The sequence below is a fragment of the Montipora capricornis genome, chromosome 1, assembly GCF_036669925.1.
Source record: "Montipora capricornis isolate CH-2021 chromosome 1, ASM3666992v2, whole genome shotgun sequence".
Classification (NCBI taxonomy): domain Eukaryota; kingdom Metazoa; phylum Cnidaria; class Anthozoa; order Scleractinia; family Acroporidae; genus Montipora; species Montipora capricornis.
Genome location: NC_090883.1, coordinates 20,674,520 through 20,693,822, shown reverse-complemented (window position 1 = coordinate 20,693,822; position 19,303 = coordinate 20,674,520). Strand labels below are relative to the sequence as shown.

At 36.9% G+C, this 19,303-nt stretch overlaps 1 protein-coding gene across 1 annotated transcript in view; it reads right to left on the bottom strand.

Moving 5' to 3' along the window:
* Nucleotides 1-18,105: 18,105 nt before the first annotated feature.
* LOC138052325 (pyroglutamylated RF-amide peptide receptor-like) overlaps nt 18,106-19,303 on the bottom strand; it is a 14,057-nt gene continuing 12,859 nt past the window's right edge. The window contains exon 4 of the mRNA XM_068898749.1: nt 18,106-19,303. This exon is cut by the window's right edge and continues 485 nt beyond it. The gene's annotated coding sequence lies outside the window, so the exon portion shown is untranslated.

The following is a 19,303-nucleotide window of genomic DNA, read 5'->3' as shown; positions in this document are numbered from 1 at the left end:
AGGACTTGATGATGCACATGGCAACATTATGCATTCCACCTAGTTGTGCATCATCTATGCAAATGCTACCACGTGATGTCAGAGAGACATCAAACATTGCGAATGTCAGAATTTATGTTGAACAAGCTATTGGACGGCTCAAAGTTTTTCTTATTCTGAAAAATGAACTGCCTATTACCCTGCTTCCCCTGGCTGATGATATTGTTCGTGTCTGCTGTGCATTGTGCAATTTGCTTCCACCACTCTGTGTTTGATATTTTTATTTACAAGTATGCCAAGGTGACCACATATTCAGTTTAGAGACTGGGGCAGGTTCATTTGAGAACTGTTAACATGTCAATGAAATGGGAAACTACTACTACACTGTACATAGATGACATCGTTGTGTATTTCAAGGCATAAGAGCAATACATTGCATTTTCTATTTCAGATTGAACAGTCCCCACAAAAGCTATCTAATGAACTTAGCTTTCTTTGAATGGAGGTCCTTCCATGAGTGAATGAAATGTTACTTTTTGTACAAAACAATTTTGTTTAAAATTTCATGAAATACCGGTATATTTCCAAATCAAGTTGTATTTACATAATGTTAAATTGATTAAGGAATTGAAATTTGCTATTAGAAATGTGCGTAATTAACCGTAGCAACAGGAATGTTCATACAACATTTTCATAACATTTCATAAAAAATGCATCAACAAAACAATACTAAACAATAAGTGGCTATAAAAAATATACAGAAATGTGTAAATAACTCTGACGTTTCTCCATGTCTAACTTAGTAGAAATGAAAATGCATCCAACATTCTTAAATTGTTTCTACATGTAGAAAAATATTACATGATGCAATTAAAACATTTTGTAGGTTATACATGTACTTCTTGGACTGGTGTATTAAAGTTCTTAACACCTTGTGAATCTATGATTTTGTCAATTTGATGTTTGGGATTAGTTACAGCTGTATGTGACCATGTGGTGAAACTTCTCCTTGTGAACAGTAATTAAAATTCAATGTACAGTACATGTATTAATCTGAAATGCAGTAATTACAAATTAGGTCTGCAGAACTTGTTATGTCCTCATGGTTACTGCACCAAGCATGGACAGCTTTTTTACAGACTGTGCAAACATGTTCTCCATTCACAGGGATACTCTTAAGACAACAAACTGAGTTCAGCACATGGCAAATGCCACCAAGTGCTGCAGCTGTCACAGCATACACTGTTTTCGTTTGAGGAATCACTTATTTCATCACTCTCCAAAATATCCTTGTCACACTTTGGGCACTCAAAAATGTCCCTGTATCCTAACAGGCAAGGTAATACAAAAGATTTGTAAAAGAGAGTGATATTGTTCACAACTTTCAGACAAGATTCCAAGTCTAGTTCTACTCGTTCATACAATGGTTGGCCGCCCAGAGTCCAAACAATAAAGAAGCCATGATTGGCACCACAAACCCACATCTGAGCTTGCATTTGGGTGTAATATTTGTGCGAGCGTTTCAAGCGGGGCTTTCCATTAAAATCTTCAAGAAATTCCACACGGTCAAATGTCTTTTTTTCATGAATATTTTCATTTCTCACACTGTAGGGACATTTTGCTTCCAGTGTTGCCAGACCACAACAATGGCAAAAAAACAGGCCGTCCAGGGAACCCGCAAGGAAGGGGTAATCGGGTTTGATGAACAATCCACACTGTCTAAAGCCCTGTAGGCCACCATCATGTTGAGAGGCCACATCTGACATGAATGATTTTATGGCATCCTTTTCATGGGCATTCCCCCACTTTATCTGTGGCATATGTGAGACATCATCACCTTTATTCTTCAGTCTTGACTCCATTGATCTTTAAATGGGTTTTTTGTCATTTTCACTTTTTCTGTTGATGATTGTTTGAGCCTTGGTGTGAGATTTGTGAAAATTTGACGCAGTCACTCTCCCAACTCTTTGTTGATGCCAAGAGTCATTGTTACTCTGGCCACGAGTTTCAGTTTCCACCCTTTTCACTTGGTCACTCGTCATCTGACATTCTTTTAAAAAGAGTGGAGCGGTATGTTCCAATGGTTTTCCTTTCATTTCTTGGGATGACATGAAGCTAAGGGCTCTCTGAGGAAGAGGTTCGGGTAGGCCGTCATCTTTAGTGTGCTCGATAGAGTGAAGTAAACAAGCACATGGGACATTCTCAATTACTCCATTGATAAGAGCTGACACCCTTTCATTGGTCAGCTGCCTATCCTGGGGCTTTCGTGGGTCAAAGTTGTTCTTTAAAGTTAAATTGGCTGCCTGTTCTTTGGGACTGTCCTCCCGAGTCTTTTTGTCTTTACGAAAGACAAGGTTTTTTATTTGAGTTGGAGCTACATCCTTTCTAGTTCCTTTGTTCCATCCTTGTGGAACGCTTGTACATGCAGGAGATATGTAAGCTTTCTTGTGTGCAAAATTTACTTTATATAGCAAGGCTATAACATGATTGCAAACTTCACCAGTACCTGCTGTACATGTACACCAAGAGGTTAAGATTTTGCATTCACTTTTTGTGCCCTCTAAACAAACCCAGACCTTATGCGGGTCATCACGAATTTTTTGTGAAGGGGATACAGAGCCTTTCAAGAACACATGCTTGCTGTTAATTGGGCATTTAGCAAAGAACACTGTGTCTACAAAGCCACTCATCCAATAAGAATAGGCCTTCTGATCCTTGTATTTTCCAATATAGTCGACATCTACGGCTTTAGTCCTCAAAATATAACTGAACAATTTGCCATCATCGACCTCTGGCCATTCCTTTACGTCGTCAATCCAAGCGTCACTCGGTAACATGTTTGGATCACTCTTAATTTCATTTTTAGTCAGCCTCCTTGAATATTCGTCTTTTATCTGCTGATAAATTTGCTCCTGGGAAAACTTCACAGGCACATTGAGGCTCCTCATCGTAGGCTCCAAACGCTCTAGCGATCGGCTCAGACTTTCTGCCCGTTTGCTTGAGTCCCCGTAGCGAAAGAAAATCCTTTAACGAGGAAACAGTCCAACCGAGGAAGTCGTCGTATTCAAGAACTTCCTCTGCTTGTCGAGGCATCACAAATAATTTTGTGGCCGCTCTACCGGAGTGGTAGCGGCAGAAATAGAAAAGGATTTCAAACTAACAGTTTCAGTACACGTGTTTTGATCCTAGATTAAGATAGTTCGATATTTCTTCGCAGGTAATTGCAACTCGATGAGTCAGCCATTTGCATCTTATTGTTTGGCCGCGCGCTCGCCCCAGTAGTTTTGCACCCCCGGCAAAATGGCGGTGTTAACCTTGTAAAGGTCTATGGAGAGCGGCTTACCTCAAGAAAGAGCGAGCAGAAAAAGAACTAGGGAGATCCCAATCCCGCAACCGTGCCGAGTAAGTATATTCTATCGTTAGTTTTTTAAAACGGCTTGTTGTACGATGAATGTATACGTAATGCCTATGACTTCATGCGGTTCATTTGGGGAATCGCGTATGGACTGCGTGCGTGAATCCTGATTTCTCTGCGCCTCTGGCTAGTTTCGGTATTTTTTTCCTTTGAGCAGTGTTTGTTTAGCTGAACTTCTTTGCTATTCCTCTATTCCGAGTATTGAGACGATTCCACCGAGTTTTCGTGGGTGTTTACATGTGAAAACTCCACCAATACGAATTTCATGTGATGTGGTATGACCATAGGCAACCCAAACTCTGAGTGCTGAGTGCTTTTACGGAGAATACAATACAATACAATACATACTTAATTGACCGCTCCCCATAGGGGCTTTTCAGGGCCAATGAAACAATCAACGAAACAACAGAACACAACAACAATAACTGTTAAGAATCCCAACTGGTCGGAGGCAAACCAGTTGGCTATTTACAAGTGCAGCTAGGAAGTTGCACCAGGGAGTACCAGGAACAAATTCAGGGATCTCCCGATCTCAAGGCAAGCGCCGTAACCACTGGGCCACACTGGGCCACACTGGCCACACTGGGCTTTTCAAATGAATAGATGGGAATTGATATTTTAAAGGGTAAATAACTGGATGTCATATGGGTAATTCAATAGAATAACCTTACATTTAAGAAATCCTTGTGTCCTGTCACTTTTTTATGCTATCACTGGGGCCATTTACATGTAGATGTTTTTTTGCCACCCTCTTGAACTATAAAATGGCCCCTGGGAGACTATAAGAACTCCACAGGGCAAACACCCTTCTGAAATGTATTAAGTGTATTTTATTGATTTACCCCTATGGATACGTTTGTTGCTTCAATGGTTTTGTCACTTCAAAAGCACAACTGTTAAAGTGGTACTATGATCAGAAAATCAAATCTCTTATAACACTAAGTGACTCAAGTTTTAAGCCTTAAAGTTAAAAAAAGACACCAGTTTATTTTCACTGGAATTTTCCTATTTAATGGTCTGCCATTACTAACTTTAAAATCTTGACAGAGCTGTATACTATTGAGGAGAAAATGACTCAGGGCACTTTCCTTTTGTCAGGACTGGCTGGCCAGACCCATCAGTTTGCAAAGAAAATGCAACAAATTTGAAAGAACACTTGCGAGATAATCCTTTGCATTCTTCTGGAAGAGTATATATCATCTTCAAAATGTTTTAATTTGAAAGCGGTTTAGAGTTAGTCCTTCCAAATGCCTGGTGGGGACGGTCAGTTCTGTCAAATGGAAAGCGTCCTCAGACTCACTGTTTACAAATGCAATGTACTTGTACCCGACTGAATTAATGTGCAGCACAAGAGTTCTGGGCTTTCAGATTTTTAAAGTTATGTTTTGCATACATAATAAACTGCTTTTAACTATGGTTTACACACTGAAATTTTAAGCTATTGAGTGAATGACGTCACTTTTTCCCTTGATCCAACCCTCTGAGACCGTAAAGGTGCTCAGTTTTGATATACATGTATGAGTAATGGCAGACCGTGAAATTCAGAACTTACACTCAGAAGTAAACAGCCTTTAGATAAAACTTAAAGCTCAAAATTTTGCCAGGAAGGTGTTAAGCAAACACACTTTCGAAATCTGAAGAAAAAAAATTAAGTTATATTTTTATCATAGTACCACTAAACATTTGCCTCATGAGGTCTCGCAAATACCTGGTGGAATAACAACAAGAACAACAGCCCCTTAAAGCTTTTTTTAAATTTCATAAAACAATGATCAACAACAGTAGGTTTGAAGAATTATTTAAGTAATCAGTTGAGATTTAACTTATATTTCTAACACGCAATGAAGTAACTTTCTCCCCAAAAGAGCAAAAGAGATGGTCTTCTTCGCACAAAATCTTAGCAAAAATGTGCTGCTTATACAAGCGTGTTTAGTCATTTGTTTTTTTAATCACAGCAAGACTTTAGAAAGATGTACAAAGCACTGAAAGGGAATGAAGATTTTCAACACTTCAAGTTAGATGAGAGGTACAGACTTGACAGTCAATATTGCATTTTTTAATGTACAGTTTGGACTGAAACAATAATCAATGTGTGCTAGTACTTAAACTGTGAGTAGTAATATACTCAAGAAACAAAAATCTATTGAATTTGGAACATTTAAAGAGGTCTTATTCAAAATATTTATGTAATGTTATTTGAATTGGCAACTTCCAACATTTTGGGGAAATAAAAAGTCCTTTGAATAAAATTAATATCAAAAATTAAGTGACAGTCCTTGTCAGTGTTGATGAGCCAGCTTCACAATCTTGGGCAGAATGCACCAAGGCTTCTGTGCAAGGCTCTCTCTAACTGAGTGGTATAGTACCTAGACTGAGTTTTTCTACCCTATTTGGAACTTGGAGCTTTCTCATTGTAGAAATAAGAATACTGATTAAATTGTAACTTGCATACAATAATTATGACTTAGCTTGTCATATGCAATTTTTTTCTGATCTTGGCATCTTCTAAATCAACTTTTTTAGCTTCTTGGCCAATGCCAATCAGGAAGCCACCCACAGGGTCATTGAGGCAGTGGTAGCCGATCATGGTGGAACAAACAAGTGCCCTTGGTCTGCGGCTGAGATGAAAGGTAATTATACATGTAGTGGCAGCCACACAGTCAAGCTACATGTATGTCATAATTTGTGTCGATTTTCTTTTAAATGTCAATCGAGTATTCAAATCTGCACACCAGTTTTGAAATTTCCTCTCAATTCCTGGGTATAGTTCCTTTGCATATTCAAAGCAGAAAGCTACGAAATTTGGTTTACTGCAAAAACATACTGCATTTGATGTCACTAGCATAGTCCTGCTTAATGACTGTAAGCTTGTAACAGGCTTGTAAACTTGCAACAGATTGCAAATATAGCAAGGACTTTTAAATGTGAGCAACAAAATTATAAAACAACTAATAATGCTCTGTCCCAAGGGAAGTCAGTGAAATGAATGTTTTGGAAGCCCATGTAAAGAGATGAGTTACAGTTCTCTAGTCAGCACTGAACAACACGACGTGACATGTAAGGAAGCCACTGATTGCTCTTTAACCCTTTAAGCCCCAATGGTGCCACTTATAGATTTTACTTTGTCTAAAGCCAGATGATTTGACTCATCAATGGGGGGCCCCTTGGGGCTTAAAGGGTTAAGAGTTTGAGTGACATAAGTTAGGTCAATCCATATGGACAACAATGAAGCTAGTAAGTCATCATCATGTGAATAATGCATCATTGATGTCAAAATTAAAAAATAATAACAGTCAATTGGCACTGACTTTTATCAACTAATATCACTTATCTTTGTATTATTGATTTCACTGGTTGCCTGGTTACATGACAAAGGACATTTTAGTGTAGTTCTAACTATACAATAAAGCTTTTACTGTATCATTTTAAGCCTCCAGTGATGTACTTATACATGTATTGATTGGTGTATGCATTTCATTGGAAGGTGCTGCTGCCACATATTTCAAGAGTCTCTGTAATGCTTCTACAAGAGCAAAAAAAGGCAAGCTAGAGGCTCACAGAACTCTCTGTAGGAGACAAGGAAGAATGAGAGATGTAAGTTGTTGTTTCAGCACTGCATATCTTGTTAGACATTTCAGTTAACAAACTGCTTAAATTATCACACAAATGGCATCTTTTGTGAAGTATGAATGAGCCGTGGTGGTGTGATTCAATAACCTCACAATCTAAGCTCTCAAATAAGACTTAGTCTTATAGCCATACAATGGTTCAAAGCTCACTGGGGTCATCTTTCTTTTTATTTCTTCTTCTAATTTTTTAAATTGAAAAAAAAAAAACACGACAGAACCTCGCATTTCTTGCGAAAGAAGCAAAACCAAGTGAAAAAACAACCCAACCTAATGCTTTTTGATGGAATTGCTAGTCATATGCACAAGTTTAGGCAAATCTGAGCAAAAACGAAAAATGGCTTAAAATTCAACACAGGCTGCTCATCCCCCCAAGCCCTTAAATTATTGTTATTTCCATAAGCAATGTATCATTTATTGCCCAAAATAACCAAAAGGTTTCAATTGCTTTAAAACCTTTTGTTATTTCTTTGATTCCCTAGAAAATTCAAAGGAGACTTGCTTCCCTCAGAAAGATGCCTTGGTCAGAGGAGAAAAAGGCAATGTTAGAGGGAGTTATAAAAAGCCCTACCTACACAAGTTCAGACGAATCTGATTTTTCTGAGGATGAAAATGGAGAGAGTCGCGTTGCTGGGTATCTGGTAAAAAGGTTGCCCTGGGAAAGGTCAGCATTGACGAAAGCGAAAAAAGCCCTTGATGATAACTACATAAGGAGCCTTAATCCAAGAGCAAGGGTAAACCTGATGAAGAGAGACGCACATCAAAGGTTTTCAGCACGCCACCTGCCTCCCAATGGACCGGAATGGGCAGTCAGAACTGAAGAAGCAGTTCTTACTGCCAGGACAGCTGCAACTCCATCCACGCGCCCTCCACCAGTACCCACTGCATCACACAGAACCTGTCCTACAACAGTAACTCCTCCCACCCGGGCCCATCCTACTACTAATTCAAGTCATTCGACAATGGCCACCCCATCCCGCAGCTCCCATCAAAGATCAGTGGCTCTCCCCAGTCAAACCAATCATCAATCTTCTGGTAACAGTCCTCCAACAACAGCAGTTCCCTCCACTCAGAGCCATCCTCCATCTACTGTTAGAAGTCATCCAACAATGGCCACCCCATCCCACAGTGCCCCATCTACCAGAATTTCTCCTCCAGTAGCAGCAACACTATCCCCAAGTACACTGCCTTCAGCAACCTTCCATCCGACCCCACGGACTTCAAAAAAGAAGTCTGTAAACTCCAAAAAGAACATTAATCGTAGACTAACAGTTTCACCAGTTTATTAAATTTACTAGGTTTGTGCTGTTTCAGCAGTGCAAAGTTTTCAATTTTCTGTTGCATTTACTTTCTTTAACTTTTCTTTTTTTCAAAGTTGCTGTTAACACTGTTTGCAATTTTTCTCTTGACGCAAACACAATTTTCAAGTAATATTGGAGCAAAATTTGAAATTATCTTTTGTAATTACAATCTTTTTCTCTAAGGTATGTTGGATAAAAGCTTCAATTTTAAGTGTTTCTTTTTTCAAATGCTTCAAGATCATGATTTGTTTCAATGTTGACTTTATCTGCACGCGGTTTCATGTTCAGTTGACGTATTGCAGACGAGAGATTGTGCGATTTAAGTGTTCAGAAAATAACTTTAAATAATGTTACCGTTAAGAAGGTTTTGTACATTAAATGGTGATTAATAATATAGGAGCGTGTTTTTCGCGAAATAAACAAGATTGTGAAGACAGTAGATTTATTCATTGACTAGTGTATCCATTCCTTCCTAAGAATTTAAGGTTAAAGGTGTGCAACGGGTTTCTCAGCGTTCTTTTATGTTACCCTCAAATTATATAAATTATCATATCAAAAAGCTGTTTGCTTATTTTCCGGACTCCCGCTATAAAGGAGTGCACAACTTTCGCATGTAGTTCAGATACAGCTGTCTTGTTTTCTTCACCCACCTGTCCCTGTCCCTGGCGTTTTGCATGATAATCGAGCCAAAAGACTTTTTTGTTATTGTTCAGTAGACAAACATGGCCGCCATGACGTCAGGTGCAAGCCAAGGATACAAAAAATAACGGTGCCTTTACGCCAAGTATAATCATGGCTTAAAGTTACCCATTTATCTGTATATTTATACATAAAGCAGGCGTAAATCTCCACCTTATACCAGCTTTACATAGTGCTTATATACGTAAAGTTGGCGTAAATCTCTACCTTACACCCGCTTTACACAGTGCTTAAAGGCCTCGTAAAGGAGTCTCACTACTCTAGCTTTACATTTAAGTGTAAAGGTAGCATAAAACTTACATTTACGAAATGTAAATGTGGCGTAAATCTTCTTAAATCCGACCTTTACTGCAGATTTATGCTAACATTACGCCATCTTAAATTTGCCTTTTCATGCTGTGATATTCTGGTGGCAATTCTGGTTCTTCAGGAAAGTACTGAGGATCGACATAAATCTCCTTTTTTCCTTCCAGAAGATCTTGTAAAGATTGTTCATATGTTGGTGGCATTGGTACTATCTGTTTATCTTCTTGTGGTAAAACAGGTTGTTCAAATAAATCACCAAGATTCATATCTGGAACTTCATCCTCTATATCAACGCTGTAATCTGGAACTTCTCCTTTCTTCAGTGGTCGTTTTTTCCTTGGCATCCTTAAAACCTGATTACTATCAATAACATCATCTAATTTACTTGTAATTGGTTTGAATACTTTTGAAAATCCCTGTTGACTGGTCTGCTGACCAATATTATGTTTTGTAATTGTATCATGGACATAATTGATCTTGTTCTCTATTTCAGATTTACTCTTTGCGAGTTCTTTCCACTTAAGTAAACTCATTTATTGTTATATTTTTACGTTACATAAAATGGAAATTATATATAAAAAATAACGTTTTACACCGTGTTGAACACCATGTTGAACACCGTGTTATACACCATGTTATTGAAATAATATGCCCATATAATATAAAAATGAAAATACCAAATTATGATACTGACGATAAAGTCACATCCAATTTCAAACAATTATATGATTTTATGCCTGATCGATGTTTTCGAATGTTGGTATGTGGTCCTTCAGGATCAGGAAAAACGAATACACTGATGCATATGATTTACAATTTGTTGTACTTTGATAAAATATACCTTTATGCAAAAACCTTAGAGCAGTCAAAGTATCAAAATCTCATGGATGAGTTCGAACCAATAAGTGATGAAGCTGGTTATGATGTTATTGAAGCAAGCAATGATAAAATCATTCCTGTAAACGATCTTGATAGTGAAAATCAGAAATTGGTAATATTTGACGATTTTGTATGTGATAGAAACCAAAAGCCATTAGTTGACTATTTTATTCAGGGAAGACATAAAAATTGCAGTGTTATTTATCTCAGTCAATCATATTATAAAACTCCAAAAGATATCAGATTATACTGCTCACATTTTGCTATTTATGAATTTCCAAGCAACAACGAAAAATCGCTTATTTGCAGAGAAAACAATGTACCAAAAAAATTATACCAAAAAGCAACTGGTGACCCTTACAGCTTTTTATATATCGATAAGCCACGGAAATTTACAACAATGAACTTTGATGCAACAATATAACCCATATATATATGAGTTACTCTAATGGTAAATTGCCTGAAGAAACAATATCGCATGGCAAAATTATTGAAATAGTGAAAGGATTACCTGGTGTCGGTTTTAAACTTACTGATGGTGGTGATTACGATATTCAAAATAAAAAATTGAGGAATGTAACTTCACCGCAAGCGAATGACGATGCAACCACTAAGAGTTACGTTGATAATAAGGCATTACTAGTTGACGGTAGTAATAAGATGTTAGGAGCCCTCAATATGGATAATCGACGTATTGAAAATGTGGCAGCTGGAAGACATAATACAGCTGATGCATTAACATATCTACAACTTGAAGCCTTCTATGTCGATCTGAATACTAACACTGGGAATATTGAAGCACAAAATCCAATTGATATGCAAGATCAAAGAATTAAGGGGGTAGCCGAACCAATACATCATAAAGATGCTGCAACAAAATTTTACATCGATAATTATATGACTCAAAAGGCTGATAAAACAGAGTTGTCTCAAAAAGCCGATAAAACAGAGTTGTCTCAAAAGGCCGATAAAACAGATCTTGCCAATTATTTAAAAAGAGATGGGACAGTTTCCGTAACTGGTGATTTTGACTTTCGTGACAATAAAATTACAAGTGTTGGTAACGGTTCACAATCGACTGATGCAGTAAATAAAGGATACATTGATACTGAATTAGCCGCCAAACCAAATGTCAATCAGGTTGTGTTACGAGATGGTACTCAAGAAATGAGTGGAAATTTGAATTTGCCTTTGAACAAAATAATAAATTGCGGACAACCAACTGGTACTAGAGATGTGACTAACAAAGCTTATGTCGATTTCGAGGTTGGAAAAAAACCAGATATAAATCAAGTCATTTTACGAGACGGCAGTAATGCAATGACTTCTAATCTAGACATGAACAATCAACAAATAAAAAACGTGAAAGATGCAACGAATAATCAAGATGTTATAACATTGAAGCAAGTGAATGATGCTATTGCAACTACAAGTACCGATAATAATAAATATACAGACCAAAAAATAGCGGAGAGTCATATAAGCACACACGAAAATCGAAAGAACGTTTTGGCATACGCAATGGATGATGGATAATTTACAGAAGATTTTGGAATACAGGATGTCAATTTAATTACCTATAATGACTCACCTCATAAAACGAACAAGAAGGCATTTACTATGAAAGTTCAAAAAACAAATGACGGATCCAGTCTGTTCAAAGGAAGGTTTGATTTCAATTTGTTTAAAATGATATGTGACGATTTCAGTGACCATTATACTGTTTGTATTGAAACATATTTCGAAAAAGATGGCAGATATGATGCAGAATTCAATAGATTCAATATACAATTCGAAAGACTGAACATGAACATTGACAATTACAACACAATAAAAATAAGTGCTGATTACAAATATTTTCCCAGTATATTGAATCTGAGTCCTGATGGCACTTCTAAACAAATCCAAAGAAGGTTGTATGTAACTCTTGAAAGTACTTATGACAATCTAAGTCCTCAATTATTACCGTTGTATGTACTCATTTATGGTATAAAAGGCGAAGCAAAAAACGATCTGGACATGACAATATATGATTTTAAAACAGCTTTTGAAGTCAAAAATACTGCATGTACCAATCAATATGAATAACTACAAAATAATTGATTGCAAGGTTTTCTTCCATCTTACATTTGGGGTAGGACATTGAGATCATCATTCAGATGCGAATTTCAAAATCCAATTTTATCAACTCTAATTTTAGATTCAATACAAATCGTTTCAATAAAGATTTTTGCTCAATCCACTTATTTATCATCAAGCAATCATATACTGATCATCCAGGGGGATAAAATATTCACTTATAATCTGGATTTTTCAACCCATAAAACAATAACAGTCGGTGTAAATCGATTATTTCGGAATTTAGGTAACATACGTATACAATTCGGTGACAATGTCGTTAAAGTTTTCAAGTTCAAGATAAAACACGAAGTATTCAATTAAATAATATGATGCATACATATATATGGCACTCTATGTGAAAAAATTGAATGATGATTATCTTCTTGATGATAATGGTGACAAAATCGAATATACTATTGACTATCACTCTGACGAAGATGTCACAGACGAATCTCAACTTTTCACAAATGACGATGGTCATGTAGAAACAGACAAAAATCTGATAGTGAAGGCTGCCACAGACAATAATCATGTCGTTATTAAATCACAGGTAGGTGACATTGTTCGTGATTCATTTCTTGATCTTTGGGTCAGTGAATATTTAAGAATGTACAGCAACTGTACATATCAGATAGACAAAGCGGATGGTCAAAACGTAAAAATAGATTCTAGCAGAAAAATAGAATCGATATATGACAAAAGCAATGAAGAATCGGATGCTACACAAACAGATTCAGCGAAACGTCCTACATTATGTACAAAAGCTGAAAAACACAATGGTAGATATTTCCTGAAATTCAGTGGATCACAAAAAATGATATCACAGGTTAATTGCCAACGAGTCAGGCCTTCTGAAGACAGAAGGCCTGGCGAGGCGGCAGCTTATAGAGCCGCGAGAAGATTTTTAGGCGGACGAAATCTCAGAAGCGCTTCAAATTTAATTGTAATGTAGACCAAAAGCTGTAATGTAGACCAAAGCGATGAAATGTTGACCGTAGCGATAACCAATGAGAGTGCCGCACGAGTACGCCGCGTGATGTTTGCAGCCGCCAGATCACGCAAGCTTGGCTCGTTGGCACTTTAGCGACAGCTATAACTAGTCTGAATAATAACGCAGTCAATGTTTTCATTGTCTATGAATTAAATTCTAGAAATTCATCACGAAATTCTTGGAATAACGGTTTGTTTGGTCACGATGATATAGGATATGATAAATTTGTTGCTTATAGCGGATCAAATCTTGTGGTATCTGGGGCTAATAATGCAAATAAGTGTGTTTATATTGGTCCTGCTGCTAGTTTGCAAAGTTTCTTGAAACTGGGAGATTACAGTGAGAATGACCTCGGCGAACTTAACAAATGGCACTATTTATCTGTCCACTGGGATAATAAATCATCTGTGAAAACTGAAAAATCAAAAATATACTGGAATAAAATACATATTGGTGATTTTACAGCTGACAATCGAGTGGGAGCAATAACAACCGTTTTTGGAGGTCTGGATGCAAACACAGATATAGCACCTCTTAATGGTAACATCGCCTTTTTCTGTGTTTATCTGGATTTCATTCTAGATGAAAAAACGATATTAGACCATCATACCGTTCTGATGCAAAGATACAATATAACGTAATATATATATGTATATCAATTTATTGCTTGAATATGTGACATACAATTTTGAAAAAACAAAGGAAAAACATCCAAACATTGACGACAAAATATTAAAATCAGCACTTGTTTATCAATACCTGCATTTTTATCATCTAGAAAGAGACATATCTATGAATGAGATTCTTGAACTCAATGATGGTGAAATTGGTCTTCTTGGACCAGGTAGTGGCTGTCTAACATGGCTACTTGAAAAGATCTTCGGTTGGATTGATATATTAAATTCACATAGTGTATTACATGATGCTTCCGGGAGGTTTTATGACCACCATAAGCTCGGTAGAGGTTACACTTATGCTATTTCAGAAAAATACACAACTAAACTGATTAAAAGATCACCTTTTTGTGGTCAAGTCAGTGGTATACTATATTGTCAAAGCAGACGATTAACAATCTAAACCATATGTATGTCAGACAAACGTAAAAAAATATTCGACTGGAATCATGTTTCAGATAAACTGACAGAAGACGAGGTTGATGAACTAAAAAGTTATTACAAAACTTACCACAGAAAGTGTTGGGCTTATAAGCAAGCTGTTAAAAGATATAAAAAATTCAAGTTCATTGGTAATTCTGTTTCTATTTTGACAGGGACAGGAGGCATTATTGCTGCTATTGTCACTCACGGTATAGCTCTTGTCGGCATTTCTACAGCTGCATTATTAATCAAAAGTTATATGGGCTATCAATCACTGGACATGAAAATACAAAATTGCACTTATGCATATCAGTCTTACCAACATTTGTTGATTGATTTAAAAGACACATTAAGAAGCGGTGATTTTAATCCATCGTTTCATACAGAATTAAAAAACATTGACGACTTTACAACCGATCTATGTCCAAATGTCGATAAATATCTCGTAAAATACAATGACAAATTTATTCCTTGACTATCGCATAGATTTTGTCGAATGACAATTTAAGGATGTCTTGACAATACCGTCGATAACTTTCCAGTATTTTCTTAGATTTCGATGTCTTGACCTTTTCAAAGGGAAGATCAAGCATTTTAAATACTTGTTTCAAAATAAAGTTTATGTTAATCATACGCTTTCTGTCTACATCAACAAATTTTACAACCTTACCTATTTCATCAAAAATCCTTATTATTTTGTCTTTATTTTTCACGGTTATTTGAAAATTATTTTTAACAGCTATGTTATTTATAATGTTTTCAATATGATATTTTCTTTGGTAAACACTTTTACGATGGAATCTATGCTTATTTGAGTGAAAATCAACAAATTCTATAAGTGGTTTATAGCCATTAACTGTCCCACATTTTTTACAAACTAGCATATTGTTATCATTCACTATATCAGGTTGACTGCAGCATTGCTCAATTTCTTTCGTATGTTTACCTATTTCTTTATTACAATAAGGACAAATGATTTCTTCCATGTGTACAAGTTCTTCATGTATTTCTTTACAACTCATTATACTATCATTATACTATTATATGAGATATTAATTTTAAAAACATATAGATTACCAAAAATACGAGATCAAAAATACGAGACTAAAAATACGAGATCAAAAATTGAAAGCCATTATATGGAAAGTAGTATAAAGCTGGGTTTGGTAACAGATCAAATTTTGATCTGGTACCCCCAACTCCTATACTACTGCTGCCATCTTGGTAAGCAAACAATAAAGCTTCCCGTGCCTCTCTGAATGTTTCCATCGTATTGTTGTATAACTAATACCCGCTATAAAGCGAAAATGTGACGGCGCTCTCGCCCTGGGCCCTTCTCGGTTTCGGTGTTTCAAATCTGCGTCGCGCGCTGGCTCGTAAAGTCCCCATTTACGTCAATGCGTGGTTGATTTGTCAACCCTAGACGAGAACGTGTTCAATATTTAACCAAGAGTAAACAAATATGTGACGTGATTTTGCCACCCACTGTTTAGACCTACCTGAGAAACATTGGATAGATCCGTTGAAGAAAGATCAACATGCCGCATTACGTTGTTGTCCGCAGTAACAAGCAGTTTAAAAACAAACCCCAGTATAGTCAGGTGAACGTCAAGGAAAAGTCTTGCGCTTCAGAAATGCCAGAGAGGTGTTTTGAGAACTGCCAGGATTATGCTGTTGTTGAGTCTATTAAGGACGGTGCCTACTATTGTTATTGCGCATACGTTCCGCGCATCTCGAGATACTCGGATTTCATATTGGCGGTGCTTACTAATACAGGGATATTTTTGCGCGGTTCAAAACTATGCGGAGAAAGCAGAACTCAACAAGTGTTTTTGGTATCCAAATAGAAAATTGGGGGTAACCATGCATTTTTCAGAGATAATTAAGCTTCAGTTTGGAATAGAACGCCATACATTGCTTTGTATTTTAAAGCTTTTTACAAATATTGTTAATTAATTATCTTCGAAAAATGCGTGGTTACCTCCACGTTTCTTTTTGGATTCAAATAACAGTTGTTAAGATCTGCTTTTCCCACATAGTCAGTAAACCGCGCAAAAATACCTTTGAATTAGTAGGCACCGTCCTTAAAGCAGTTGGTTCCCAGTTATCTCTACTTGGAGATAGACGAAATTAGCCAAGAAATCATTTCCTTCCAAGTTCTATGGCTGCACTGCAGTGAAAGTATGGATGCAGTGTTTTGCCGATAACGTTTATGTATGCCTCTGTTGGCAACTCAGACAGTCTAATGCAGGTAATAGGCTCCTGGTATAGTGACTACAAATTTACTGCGCTGACTCTTACAGATGAAACTTAGTTTTAATATTCAGACACAGCCCCTTGCTTTGTTTGTAATTTTTTCAAGATCCATTGGTTTTCTGACGCAATGTAGGAAGTACTAATGAATTGACTTGAGCAAGACAGTCGATGTCTTTTTTTTTGTAACTCCCGATAGAGTTTTACCGGGAATACCAGGAATGGTGTAGTTCCAGTAAGGAATCTATGGAAATAATTATTTATTTTTTATTGATCAAGTATAATTACTTTACTAAGCTTCTTGGATCATTGAAATGCATTGTGCTTTTGTTTAAGAGTTTCATCTATCAAAAACTTGAAATTTTTAGGGCAAAAATGGTTTCTGGTGTTTCTTTTGCAAACATTTTCATTGAGGAGGAGATCACCCCATGCCTCCAATTCCGCCTGCAAAGAACAGGCTAACACCCTTCCAACGCGTCCTTCGATCCCGAGACTCCCAAATTTGAAAAGACAAGTTACTTGAAATATTTCTGCCCCCTCAGTTTTTCCGGGCCTGCTAGGGCCCTGCAGACTTGAGCGGCTTTGCAATAAGAGACCAAATGCTCAGGACACAGTGTGTACAATTTTGAAGATGAGTTTCGTAAAAAAGAAGAATTATCCTACAATTTCTAACAAATAAAGGAACGTAACACGAAAAGGAAGTCAACGGAAAGCGAAATAAATAACGAAGGCAATGAACGTTTTCAACGCCTTCTTGATCAATTTCTGGCTGTCGCAGCTGATAAATTGCCAGATATTGAAGATGACAAAGCTGTGAATAGACACCACAGCGGTAATAAATAACAGCCTGTAAAGCAAAAAAAGAAAAAGAAATCATTATGTAGTTGATGAATGATTCTACACGATTGAATCATTATGAGGAGGGACAATCTTTACGCCATCTTCTTTTACGACTTTGTAGGCAACCAACATCACAATCGACAAGACAGCCAGTATCAGCCACGAAATTAAAACAAAATAAACATGATTCGCGAAAGCCTCTTTTTCATTATCCTCGAGCAGAAGACATATTGAAAAATACCTGTCCAAAGGTATGGGCAACAAGCTAAGGACGGAGGAAAGCAAAAAATTGCTCGACGAATGGCTTTAGCTTGCATATTACCTCACCCACATCTCCAGCACGCGACCGAATCGTCACCTTAAGTATCCCAACAGCTAGAAAGTCATGAGTGGTGATCACGGTTTTCAGAAGGTCCACAATAACCAAGTTGACCACAAAGCTGATTACTGGTGAGACTTACATCAACCAATGTTATCCCCTTAGATACGTATTTCATTTTTTTCCCTTTGGCACCCTGTAGGCACATTCAATCCATGTCTATGCTTAACTTGATATTTAACAAAGTTGCAATTTGTTTACACTGGAATCAACCGTCTACTCTCTAGATGCTGTTCCTCACATACGCACGTGCACACGTGTACCCTGGAATGTAATCGGCTGTAGTTCATGGACAGGCACAAATATCCATGGTCTAAGGTTTCGTGTGGAAGATTTGATGTCATGGCTTTCCCCACCGCCACAGCTGATAGGTAAAATCAACGCATTTTCCTTTAAGGAATTGGTATTTTGGACAACAAGTGTCTTGAAAAGAGTTTTCCTTGTTCCCATCTGATTGTCGGGAGAGAAATTAAAGTGCAGTAAATACACCTTTTTCCAAGATGGCGGCCATTTAGATGTTCTTTTATTTTTATTCAAATTAGATCTTGATGCCTCGTTCAACGCAAAGAACCCTCTAAAACTGAGGTTTTGGAAAGTGTTTAAAAACTAATTGGGTGACTTGGTATGTTTTTTTTTTGTTTTCAGTTTTCGAAAGCTCATTAATTTCTCATGCCTAAAAAGTGGTATGGCAAAATTTAAATTAATTCACCAGATAATAAACTAAACACAATGACTAAACTCAAATGCTTAAAGACGAAAGAGGGAAAACTAAGCATAATAATAGAAAAGATAATGTTTGTGGCAATAAACGAATTACCATTGCTAAAGACATCTCTTTAAACCATACTTGACTGAGTGGATGTGTAGAGCCTAGCTATGCTGCACAAGTCGGTCATCACCGTGTACAGCTGCGATGGCCAGGATCATGCAGTTTTTTCAAGACTACCTAGATCAATTAACCAAACCCCAAATTGCCCTTTCCACCAAGAAAATTCTTCCCAGAACTTATTATTAATATGGTTTAATTATGGATTGGCAACAAAAAACTCTCAGTAAGTACACGTGTTTAAATAGATGCCTGTTGTCAAAAGAGGCATAAAAAAACTTTCAAAACAAAACCAAACAATCGTTTAAGTGCCCATGCTTGACCAAAGTTGACAGAATAAGCAGAACCTGAGAACATTCATCGACTTCATTGATTTTTTCGACCAATTTGTGTCTCAGGATTGCGAAAAAGAATTTTAAAAAATTTTTTTGGCAGTAATAAATGACACTATTATCGCTCCCGATAGATCTCCCATGAGCCCTTTTCGCTCGTCCACCTGTGTCTGTGAAGATTGGTTGTAAAACCATTTATTTATAGCTGACATAGGTAAACAACCAGCGATTTACGTTTAATTAAATTGCCTTCGTTCAA